Below are 11,102 nucleotides of genomic sequence, written 5' to 3'. Positions count from 1 at the left end.
ACAGATTTGATCCTCTTCCGTTTGTGACTTAAAACCATGAAAGGACTTTTACATGATATTACATGTTAAGTAGTCTGTTTTCTCTGCCCACTAGTGAGTTCACACCTAGTGTCACAAATGCATGGTACATTGTAAGTAGGTACTCAAAAAATACTTCTTGTTGATTTCATGTAATTATAAAAATAAGGAATACATTTTAGGGAATTTACCTTTACTATAGTTTATAGACAAAAGAAGTTAAACACAGTGGCATGGATGTGTTTTTTTAAAAAGAAAAGAAAAAAGCACAACACCCACGTGGTTTTAGGCCACATGAAAGAATAGGGAAAGGAACCAGTAGTTACTGAGGAAGCTCTGGATCAGTCACTGTGTTGCCAGATTTTCATTGATATCCCCATGATAATCCTCTCGGGTCAGTGGTGGTATTTTGTTTTACAAATGAGAAGATGGAGACTCACAACTTTTAGTAGCTTACCAAAGTCACATAGTTAGTAAATGGTGAATCTGGGGTTGAACTTGGGTCTGTATCATTCCAAAGCCCTGTTCAGCCCTTAATGTTACCAGGCTCCTGTTCTTCTTGACTACAAGAGTCAATAATGCAGATGCTCCAAGTTGATGCACAGAAGTGAAAAACTAGTGGAGGAAGATGGAAGTTTGGAAAACCATTTCCTTCCCATCTTTCTTTGACTGTGTTAATGTTAGAGTGTGGCCACTAGATGGTGCCCTTGCCTTGATGGAGAAGTACAATAGTCGAGTCCTGGGGTCTGATTTTTTTTTTCCCCCTTCTGGGACTCAACCACAAGCAAAGCATTAATATTTCCAGGTAACATGAAAAGTGGAGAAGTGTTAGTATTAAAGAGGCAGTGTGGGGATAGAGACAAGAACAGGTAAAAAATGAAATTGAATTCAAATCCAGATTTGTCACTTACTAGCTTTGTGACTTCAGGGAACTCATTTATTCAGTTCTGAGTCCTATTTCCTTTACCTCTGGAATGGCCTTGTGTCATTTACTCATGTAATTATGAATATCACATTAACTGATACATTAGAAAGTATCCAAACAACGTTTGGGACTTCAGTTCTTAATGAATGATAGTTACTATTGTTACTAATTACTATTGGTGAGATGAATATCAGATTCTGAGGAATTCTGCAGGGCCTTAGGAATAACCAAAGTAATCACTAAATGTATTGTGACTTTTTTTTTTTTTGGTATTGTGACTTTTTGAAAACTGTTAATCCATATGTGACTTTTTTTTTTTTTTTTTTTTTACCAATCCAGTTAAACTGAGTACTTCATTTATTTATTGTGCTTATCATCAGAGTTGATTGATTCCCTGAGGAAGGAGTCTCATATTCTCTTAGTCCATCACAAGAGAGTACAGCACTGTCCTGTGATGGGTTAAAAGTTTTAGCACTAATTTCTTTCAGTGCCTTATTTGAGTGATTCTACATTATTTTTGCATACATTAACATCTCTGGCATTGGAATGCATTTTATAATCACTGATATCTTAGCATGGATACAATTAGATAGATTAATGTATCCGGAGAAGGCAATGGCACCCCACTCCAGTACTCTTGCCTGGAAAGTCCCATGGACGGAGGAGCCTGATGGCTGCTGTCTGTGGGGTTGCTAAGAGTCGGACACGACTGAGCGACTTCACTTTCACTTTTCACTTTCATGCATTGGAGAAGGAAATGGCAACCCACTCCAGTGTTCTTGCCTGGAGAATCCCAGGAACGGGGGAACCTGATGGGCTGTGGTCTATGGGGTCGCGCAGAGTCGGACATGACTGAAGCGACTTAGCAGCAGCAGCAGCAGCAGATTAATGTATAACCCGTAAGAGTGTCCTTCTCCCCTGTCCTCTTAGATCTACATCCTGTCTGCATCATCCTGTCAGTTGTTTTCTCATTTCATTATGAAAAATTACTCTATTGATTTATGTCCTTTTTTGTTAATTCACTAGCTTTTTTGCAGGCATCATCTCTTCTCTGTGAATTTGACATTAAGAATCTCTCTCTGACTTTCTTGTACAAGATGTACATCTATTTAATCTCTTGTGATTAGTACATAGATGTCATTAATGCTATTTTCCGAATGTTTATCATATTTTATGGCTATAAATTTAAAAATAAGGTGATGAAAAAGGATGTTCCGGGAAAATAGCAAAAGAAAGCTAGGAAATAGTATTATTAATAGTATCAGAAATAATAGACTTTAAGGCTTGCCTGGATTGATTTCAGGAAGTAAATCTAAGTTTGATTCTAGGAATTATATAACCTTAATCTTCAGCTTTTAAATTAAAATTCCTGGGAATCTAATAATGAACTATTGGTGGTAAAATAAATAAATAATAGACTTTAAGAAAATGATTAGAATTGTATGGGAAAAGAGGGTACTCAAAACTCAGTGTCATATACATAACATTCTTTGACAATGGTAGAATAAATTAGAAACTCCTTAACAAAACAGTAGCCACGTGCCACCTCACATGGATACTTCTAAATAATTCATTGGTGAAGGTTGAAATTATAATGGAAATTATGAAATATTTAAACCTGAGTGACAATGGAGGGACCACATGTTAAAGCTGCATCTAAGGCAGTCTGATTTATAACCTTAAATGAATATATTATAAAATAGAGATTGAAAGTTAATGAGATAAGCATTATAGTCAAAAAATTAAAAAAGAAAAAATTAATGATAAAGTAGAAAGAGGAACAATCAAGGAAATTTTTAGGCCAGAGTCACTTATTAATATAAATGTTAAAATCATGAACAAAAAGCAGCAAACCATACCCAATAATATATAAACAAAAAGGGTTATGACCAAACAGTTTATTTTGGGAATACTATTAATAGGATTCTAATTTTGTAATTAAGATAATTTAACATATTAACTAATTAAAAAGGGAAGTTACATGACCATCTGAATAAATGGAAAAGAAGCAGTGAATAAAATGAAACATGCATTCAAGATCAGTGCCAGCTAGGAATAGGAAGAGAACATTCTTAACCCAATAAGGAGTATATACTAAAATGTTCCAGTGTGCTTAACAGCGAAATAGTAGAAGCATCTACTTTAGAATCAGCAATGAGACAAAGGTGCTTGATTTTTCTGTTTTTGTGTTTTTGAACTGTAGTGCAGTTGATTCACAATATTATGTTAGTTTCAGGTGTACACTGTAGTGATTCAGTATTTTTGCAGATTGTATTCCATTATAGGTTATTTCAAGATAATGGCTGTAATATTCTGTGCTCTGTACTGTATCTTTGTTGCTTGTGTATTTTATACATAGTAGTTTGTGTCTGTTAATCCCATACCCCTAATTTGTCTTTCCTCCATTCTCCTCCTTGATAACCACAAGTTTTCTATATTTGTGAGTCTGTTTCTGTTTTACATATACATTTATTTGAAATATTTTTAGATTCCACATGTAAGCAATGTCATACAGTATTTGTCTTTCTCTGTCTGACTTATTTCTCTAAGCATAACCCTGAGTCCATCCACTTTGCTGCAAATGGTAGTATTTTGTTCTTTTTTATGGCTGAGTAATATTTCATTCTATATGTATATGCATATATATATACATCTATATGTATATATATTGTGTGTGTGTTTATACACACACACACACATTGTCCACATCTTCTTAATCCAGCTGTCTGTTGACTGCACTTGAGTTGCTTCCATGTCTTGGCTGTTGTAGATAATGCTGCTGTGAATATTTATGTATCGTTTCAAATTAGTATTTCTGTGTTTTGTTTTTTTTTCTGGATATATACCTCGGAGTGGAATTGCTGTATTGTATAGTAGTTCTGTTTTTAGTTTTTTGAGGAGCCTCCATAACCTCCTTACTGTTTTCCATAGTGGCTGCACCAATTTATATTTTCATCAGCAGTGTACAAAGGTTTCTTTTTCTCTGCATCCTCTCCAGCATTTGTTATTTGCAGACTTTTTTGATAGCCATTTTGACAAGTGTGAGGTGCTATCTCATTGTGGGTTAGATTTGCATTTCTCTAATGATTAGCAACACTGAGTATCTTTTCATGTGCGTGTTAGCCATCTGTCTTGTTTGGGAAAAAAATCTGTTCAAGTCTTCTTTGATTGGCTTGTTTTTTTGAGTTGTATATAGAGTTGTATAATCTGTTTGTATATTTTGGGTATTAACCCCTTGTTGGTTGCATGATTTGCAAATGCTTTATCCCATTCTGTAGGTTGTCTTTTAGTTTTGTTGGCGATTTCCTTTGCTGTGCAAAAGCTTTTAATTAGGTCCCATATGGGTTTTTGGCATTTATTTATTTTGCTTTGGGAAAGTGATTCAAGAAAATACTGCTATGATTTGTTTCAAAGAGTATTCAGCCTGTGTTCTCTTCTAGGAGTTTTATGGTTTTCAGTCTTATGTTGAGGTCTTTAAACCATTTTGATTTTATTTTATTTTTTATATGCTGTGAGGGAACGTTATAATCTCACTGCTTTACATGTGACTGTCTGCTGTCCAGTTTTCTCAGCATCACTTCTTGAAGAGACTGTCTTTTCTCCATTGTGTATTCTTGCGTTCTTTGTCATTGAGTAACTGACCACAGGTTTGTGTGTCTATTTCTGGCTGTCTCTTCTGTTCCATTGGTTAATGATTGTGTTCTTATGCCAATACCTTCTGTTTTGATTACTGTGGCTATATAGTATAGTCTGAAGTGTGGGAGGTTTATACCTCCAGCTTTTTTTCTTTTTTCTCAAGATTGCTGTTGCAGTTCTGGCTTGTTGTGGTTCCATGTGAATTTTAGGATTATTTCTTCTAGTTCTTAAAAATGTCATGGATATTTTGGTAGAGATTGCTACTTCTTTATATATGGTATTCTGGAGGTCCTTGGGAATGCAATAAGATACAAAAGATGTAAGCTTTGGGAAGATGAATCAAAATTAGTGTTTGCAGATCATGTTTCTGTAACTATACTAGAAGTCCTGGCAAACACAAAAATAAGAAACAAAAGAAATCAAAGAAAAAGGATGGAAGTGAAGAATAAACATTATTGATATTTGCAGATGATATGATTTTCTACTTTTAAAAAATCCACAAAAATTTACATAAATACTGTTTAAATGTCTCGCCTTTGGGAAAGGTTTTGGATTTGAAATCAATATACAGAAAATAGTGTTCTTCTATGCAACCCACAATTTTAAAAAAGGGATTCTAATAGTAACACAAATTCTAAGTTACATAAGAATATATTTTACAAATAAATATATTCCTTTGATGGAAAAAAAAGTAAACATCATTGAAAGACTAAAGGAAGATCTGAACAGCTATCTCATCTTCCTGCTTATTAGACTCAGTATTATCTGTATGTTTGCTTTCCTTAAATTAATCTATAAATACATGTAATTTCAGTCAAAAATCTTAATCAGGCTTAACAAAGAAGTTGACAAGATGATTCTAAAAGTCATTTAAAATGGTAAAGAGGCAAGAAGAATTTGAAGAATAAGGGGTTGGGGGACTTGCCTTTCCAGATGTTAAAACTTTTTAAATAAAACTATGGTAAATTAAAGTAAGTATGGTATTGGTATAAGGGGAAATAAATAGATCAGTGGCATGGAAGAGAAAGCTTAGGAATATTTACATCTATGTAAATTTAGTGTATAACAGCATTACAAACCAGACACTATCACTCAGTAAATGAAGTTGGATCAACTGGCTGCCCATATGGAGAAAATAATATTGTTCCCTAACTCATGCTATACACAGAAATTAAAGGTATAAAATGAAATTTTATACTCATAAGAATGTATAGAAGAATGTCTCTATGATATCAGGATAAAGGAAGATGTCTTAAAAAGCAAACAATGATAGAAATGATTGTTAGATTTGACAACATTCAAATTTTAAAACCTTTCAACAGCAATAACAAAAGACTCTACAGTCAGAGAGAAGCAAGCCTTGGACAGCAGAGAAAATATTTATAGTGCATACAGTTGACAGAGGTTTAACAGACAAAAAAGAAAACCCAAAGAACACATACAAATCAGTAGAAAAGTCAAAAGAATGCCCAAAAAGAAAATGTCAAAGGATACACTCAATTCACGTAAAAGAAATAAGAATAGCAATAAAAGTGACTTGATTCTTATTCTCAGTGATTGTCAGATTCTGCATTAAAAGTTCAGTAAGATAGTATTTTGATCAGATTGCCAAGGTCTTATAAAGTCTGATTTTATCTAGTGTTGGCCAGCAATTGGGGATATAGGAACTTTTTTCTCCAGTGCTGGTGAGGGTATTAATTGGGACAACTGCTTAGGGGAGCAGTTTTATGGTCTGAGGGCTTCCCTGGTGTCTCAGATGGTGTGGGAGAACCAGGTTGGATCCCTGGATCAGGAAGATCCCCTGGGGAAGGGAATGGCTACCCACTGTAGTGTTCCTGCCTGGAGAATTCCATGGACAGGATCCTAGAGAGCTACGTATAGTCCATGGGATCTCAAAGAGTTGGACACAACTGAGCAACTAACACTTTGTAATCTTTAGTAAGATTGAAGATGTGTCTGATTCTACATAAAAATGGAAATGCCTGCCATTTGAGAGTGTTTGCTTAATATTCTCTTGCAGAAATGTTAGCAGGAAACATATACAGTGATGATTATTGTTGCATTATTGGGATAGGAAAAATTAAAAGTAACCTAAATGTTCTACACAGGGAAATTAGACATTGTGGTATACTTATATAATAGGATACTATATAACAGATAACAGTTACATGCATATTCTCAACATGGATAGCGTTTGTGTGTATATGTATTCATATGTACATACACATATATTTCTGTTCTTGACATGGAAAGTATGTATTTATTTACTCAATATGAACAAACCTCAAAATAGTATTGAGTGAAGAAAGGAAAGCAAATTGTTCACCACCCTATTGCTTTCACCAGAAAACTCAATAAATGCTTATTGAATTACTGAATGATGTTGATGCATCATTTCTTTTTTATGCAGCAGTGGCCTTGATGAGCATGCTGGACCTCCAGCTTTCCTGCTTCCCTCTGTGTTGTTGACTTTTCTCTCTCCTCTCTGAACTATGTGCTCATGTGCTCTTACAGTGCAGAGATATATCTTATTCCTATTTATATCCCCTGGCTGTTAATTGCTCCTGGCCCAGAATAGGGATTTAGTAAGTATGTTGAATTAATGAATATTGCTTATTATACCTATGCCCTATTAAGAATGAACTTTGGCTCAGGAGTTGGAAGACCTGAATTCTCCTGTCTTTTAGTTGTCAGACCTTAGGCAATATTTTTTTTAATATACTCTGAGTCTTGGTTTTCTAATTTCTAAAGAAGAGTAATACCTGTTCTGCCCAAATCTGAGAGATCATATTTATGTGTTATATTCATCTGAGATCATATAATGTGAGAATGTGAAAACGATACACGAATGTAAGACTTGAATATTTCAGCAGTGAGGGAAAATGTGCAGTTGTAGAGTCGCAGTGGGAGTAGCTGTGCTGTATATTCTTAGCACAGTCAACATTCCTTTTAGGAGCCATGTGAGCGATCTGTGTCCCAGAGGAGTCATCATTTCTTTTTTATTTTCTTTGGAGCCAGTTTACCATTCTACTTTTCTCTTTTCGACGAAGGGAGATTGGCCCTGAAATAGCCAGCGTTCTGTTTTTTCCCAAGACATGAGAGCAAAACTATCTTCTTGTCTTTGGTACCAGAACTATGATTATGTCTGAAATATGTTTGTGGATTTGGAGAAAAGAGAAGAGATGAAGTCAGGAAACTCAACTGATTTCATAACTCCATCTCCCATTACCTTCTGGAACCTGGATAGTGTGACCTGGAGCAGCAGGCACCATGGTGAGCCCAAATCCTGGCAGAACCTGAAAGGTTGATCATCTGAAACCTTCAGAAGAAAAATCATGGAAAGTCATTGAAAGATATATATGTTTATTATGTTGGCACAATGAGTCATAAAAGCAGGGATGAAGTAAAAACTTCGAAATTTTGATGAGTGAGCATAACAAAGAACTTTGCTTAATGATATTATTTCATATATGGATTAGAAAAGGGAATTTTGCTTTACTAGATATAAAGATAAATAGTATAAACCCAGATTAGGGGAGAGGAAGGATGTTTGGTGGAAGACAGCTTGGGGAAATTGGTAAACCTCAAACTGCCCAAGTATAGAATTTGATGAGAGATGAGAGGTAGGCGTGGAGCAAATCACTGAGGGAGGGTCTTTGGGCTAGGCCATGATAGACTGACCATATCCCCTAAAGCAGGACACTCCTCTAAGAATAAAAGGGGGTTCTATTCATCATTATACTAGGATAACAGGAATAAAAAAATAGCTCCAGTGCTTTGGCCACCTGGTGTGAAGAGCCGACTCATTGGAAAAGACCCTGATGCTGGGAAAGATTGAGGGCGGGAAGAGAAGCAGGCAACAGAGAATGGGGTTGTTGGATGGGCATCACTGACTCGATGGACATGAGTTTGAGCAAACTCCAGGAGATAGTGAAGGATAGGTGGGGAAGCCTGGCGTGCTGTAGTCATGGGGACTCAGAGTCAGACATGACTTAGCAACTGAACAACAGCAAACAACAATAGGAATAATCTGAAACTGTCTCAGATAAACCGGATCATACAGCGCCTTATTTCAATGTAAAGAAGAGCTACTGATACGATTACAAGGAGTGGGAGGTTAAAATAAATTTTAGGCAGGAGACTTGGACAAGTCTGAATAATAATCTTGGTTGGAACAGAAAGAGAGAGGTGGGCCATTTGCTAGATGAGGATGTATAATGGAGAAAGATTGTTGGTATTGTTTTTGTTGTTAAAGAGTGTAAAGTCTTCTCATATGTAAATGAAGTTGAGAAGGAGCCAGTAGAAAGGAAGAGGAGCTGAAGATTAGAGTCAGAGACCTGAGGAAAGGTAATAGGCACTTTTTCAATTACGACAAGTGAAAAGAAGCAAGACTGGGTATGGATGCAGATGAATCTTCAGGTAGGAGGGCATAATAGGTGTAGAGTTCCTACCTTATGACTTTTTAGGTTATTGAGGGTTCAAGGAAAGTAGAGAAGATTTTAAATAGCTACAGTGGACAATGGAAGAGAGACCAATCACAAGACAAGGATGCCCCCTACTCTCCTTGTGTTCAACATTGCCTACCACTCTAGGGTCAATCTGAAACCAGGCAGTCCTAGCCAATGAATAAAACAAGAAAAATAAATACAAAGTCTGAGGATTGGAGTAGAAGAAATAAAATTGTTATTATTCATGGCAGCTTTAATTGAACATATAGAGAATCCAAAAGAATCTGCAGATAAACTAAAGAATTGAAAAGTGAATTTAGCAAGGTTATGACTATGCCAAAGCCTTTGACTGTGTGGATCACAATAAACTGTGGAAAATTCTGAAAGAGATGGGACTACCAGACCACCTGATCTGCCTCTTGAGAAATTTGTATGCAGGTCAGGAAGCAATAGTTAGAACTGGACATGGAACAACAGACTGGTTCCAAATAGGAAAAGGAGTTCGTCAAGGCTGTATATTGTCACCCTGTTTATTTAACTTATGTGCAGAGTACATCATGAGAAATGCTGGACTGGAAGAAACACAAGCTGGAATCAAGATTGCCGGGAGAAATCTCAATAACCTCAGATATGCAGATGACACCACCCTTATGGTAGAAAGTGAAGAGGAATTCAAAAGCCTCTTGATGAAAGTGAAAGTGGAGAGTGAAAAAGTTGGCTTAAAGCTCAACATTCAGAAAACAAAGATCATGGCATCCGGTCCTATCAGTTCATGGGAAATAGATTGGGAAACAGTGGAAACGGTGTCAGACTTTATTTTTCTGGGCTCCAAAATCACTATAGATGGTGACTGTAGCCATGAAAGTAAAAGACACTTACTCCTTGGAAGGAAAGTTATGACCAACCTAGAGAGCATATTCAAAAGCAGAGACATTACTTTGCCAACAAAGGTTCGTCTAGTCAAGGCTATGGTTTTTCCTGTGGTCATGTATGGATGTGAGAGTTGGACTGTGAAGAAGGCTGAGTGCTGAAGAATTGATGCTTTTGAACTGTGGTATTGGAGAAGACTCTTGAGAGTCCCTTGGACTGCAAGGAGATCCAACCAGTCCATTCTGAAGGAGATCAGCCCTGGGATTTCTTTGGAAGGAATGATGCTAAAACTGAAAGTCCAGTACTTTGGCCACCTCCTGTGAAGAGTTGACTCATTGGAAAAAACTCTGATGCTGGGAGGGATTGGGGGCAGGAGGAGAAGGGGACAACAGAGGATGAGATGGCTGGATGGCATCACTGACTCGATGGACGTGAGTCTGAGTGAACTCTGGGAGTTGGTGCTGGACAGGGAGGCCTGGCGTGGTGCGATTCATGGGGTCGCAAAGAGTCGGACACGACTGAGCGACTGATCTGATCTGAGGAGATCCAAGGACACTATACAAAAATAAACTATTTTAATATATCAACAACTTGTAATTAGAAAATAAATTTTTAAAAGCAAGAACATTTACCATAGCATCAAAACATTAATTACTTAGGAATAAATATTAACAATAGGCTGATAAGACCTTTACTCAGAAAACTACAAACACTGAAGTAATATGTATACCCATGGCTGACTCATGTTGATATATGGCAGAAACCAACACAACATTGTAAAGAAGTTGTCTTCTAATTAAAAATAAATATTAAAAAAAGACCTAAATAAATGGCAGTCCCAGTTTGTTCCCAATCAGTATCCTAATAAGTGAGTATGTGTGTGGAAAACTTGTTCAACTGCTGACTGTAAAGCTTATAAAGGGCCAAGAATATTCACTTTTGATTCCTGTCTTAGTCAACGAAGAGACGCCAGTAGATATAGCAACTTCTCTCACCTGCCATTCTAGGGAGAACTGGCTATGACCGTGGTCGTGATGTTGATTTACAGTTAGTTTATAAAGGCCAAAAGACAAATGTTGGGGGACTTATTCCACTTGATTATTGTTGCTGTTCAGGTGCCAAGTCATGTCCGACTCTTCACGGCCCCACGTACTGTAGCATGCCAGGCTTCCCTGTCCCTCACCATCTTGTAGAGTTTGCCCAAG

General features: G+C 36.6%; 1 protein-coding gene across 5 annotated transcripts in view; it reads left to right on the top strand.

Annotated features, from left to right (window-relative positions):
• The window catches only part of OSBPL9 (oxysterol binding protein like 9), a 266,125-nt gene that overhangs the window by 137,860 nt on the left and 117,163 nt on the right, over nt 1–11,102 (top strand). The window lies entirely within an intron of this gene.

Source organism: Bos mutus, chromosome 3 (assembly GCF_027580195.1).
Source record: "Bos mutus isolate GX-2022 chromosome 3, NWIPB_WYAK_1.1, whole genome shotgun sequence".
NCBI lineage: Eukaryota > Metazoa > Chordata > Mammalia > Artiodactyla > Bovidae > Bos > Bos mutus.
The sequence above is the reverse complement of the archived record's forward strand: the minus strand, read 5'-3'. Positions and strand labels throughout refer to the sequence as shown.